Consider the following 1,913-nt stretch of genomic DNA (forward strand, 5'->3'; position numbering starts at 1 on the left):
GAGTGGGATCGATCACCCCTACCACAAAGCCATCATCGAGTAAGAACTTCTTAAGATGATCGTACCAAGCACGGGGTGCTTGTTTGAGGCCATACAGAGCCTTGTGAAGTTTGTACACATGGTCTTCGTGGTGGGGGTCAACAAACCCAGGTGGTTGTGATACATATACCTCTTCTTGTAGAGGACCGTTAAGAAAAGCACTTTTCACATCCATTTTATGCAAAGTAAAACCATTGAAAGCAGCATAGGCCAATAGAATGCGAATGGATTCAAGACAAGCAACAAGGGCGAAAGTCTCACCAAAGTCCAAACCTTCAACTTGGGAGTACCCATGTGCTACTAACCTTGCCTTGTTGCGGAGGACAGTCCCATTCTCATCTTCCTTGTTCTTGAAAATCCATTTAGTTCCAATGACATTGTGTTCCTCAGTTGGTCGTTCTACCAATGACCATACTTCGTTGCGTATAAAACTGTTTAACTCTTCTTGCATAGCAAGGAGCCAGTCATTGTCACACAGTGAATCCTGAACCCTGTGTGGCACAGTACTAGAGACAAACGAAAAGTGAGCACAAAAGTTTGTTAATTGTTTACGAGTCACTCTACCTTCCGACACGCCGGTGAGGATTTGATCAATATCAACACGACCGGCCACACGTGGCATGATGGAGGTCAGGGTTTCACGAGGTTCGATTTCGTTTCCATCATCAACGTCCTCAACATATGGATCATTAACGTGTGGTGGAAGATATTCCTCTTCGCGTTGCACCTGTTGAGGTTCATCATCGACCATATCCATACTTTGGTCTAGCTCTTGAAGATCAACTTGTTCTTGAGTGTGATCAAGGTGAGAGACATGTTCTCCCACTTGATCCTCAACAACTGGCATGATATGTGTGCTAGTATCTTGTGGAGGTACGGGCAGTAAACTGTCTTGAGGATGAGAAATACTCTCATCATCTTCATCATCATCATGGGGTCTTTGTTCCATGGGAAGAAGTGCACCTACACCCATGTTCAAGATATCTTGCTAGGAATCTTCTTCACCTGCATCACTTAGATCAACTTGCTCCCCATGGGAGCGGTTAAATTCATCAAACGTGACGTCACAGGTTTCTATAACACATCCAGTGGATTTGTTGTAGACTCTGTAGGCGTGAGAGTTTGATCCATAGCCAACAAAAATCCCTTCAGTTGTTTTGGATTGAAATTTTCCTAACCGTTCCCGTTTGTTGAGGATGAAACACTTGCATCCAAATACACGGAAGTACTTAACATTGGGCTTGTTCCTGGTTAGGAGCCCATATGGAGTCTTCTCCAATATTGATCGAAGGAAGAGCCGGTTTGATGCATGACATGCTGTGTTGACACCCTCAGCCCAAAAACTATGTGGTGACTTGTATTCGTCTAACATGGACCTTGCCATTTCCAGAAGTGTCCGGTTCTTCCTCTCTGCTACACCATTTTGCTGAGGGGTGTAAGGTGTGGAGTACTGATGTTCAATTCCCTCATCACTAAGAAATTCTTCTAGGGTGTAATTCTTGAACTCGGAGCCATTATCACTTATTATTCCCTTGATGTCCTTGTCAAACTTCCGCTGGACTTGTTTGGCAAAATCAATGAAGGTGATCTTCGTCTCGTCCTTGGACTTGAGAAAGAATACCCATGTGTATCTTGAGTAATCATCAACAATGACTAGGCCATACTTTTTCCCACCAAGACTTGCCCATGAAGGAGGCCCAAACAGATCCACATGAAGGAGCTCTAACGGCCTTGAAGTGGATACAATATTCTTGGGTGGATGTCTTGATTGATGTTGCTTCCCAGCTATGCATGCACTGCACACACGATCTTTCTTAAAAGATACATTTGTTAGTCCAAGGATGTGATTGTCGTTTAAGAGATTTTGAAGATTT

The sequence above is a fragment of the Hordeum vulgare genome, chromosome 1H (assembly GCF_904849725.1).
Source record: "Hordeum vulgare subsp. vulgare chromosome 1H, MorexV3_pseudomolecules_assembly, whole genome shotgun sequence".
Lineage (NCBI taxonomy): Eukaryota > Viridiplantae > Streptophyta > Magnoliopsida > Poales > Poaceae > Hordeum > Hordeum vulgare.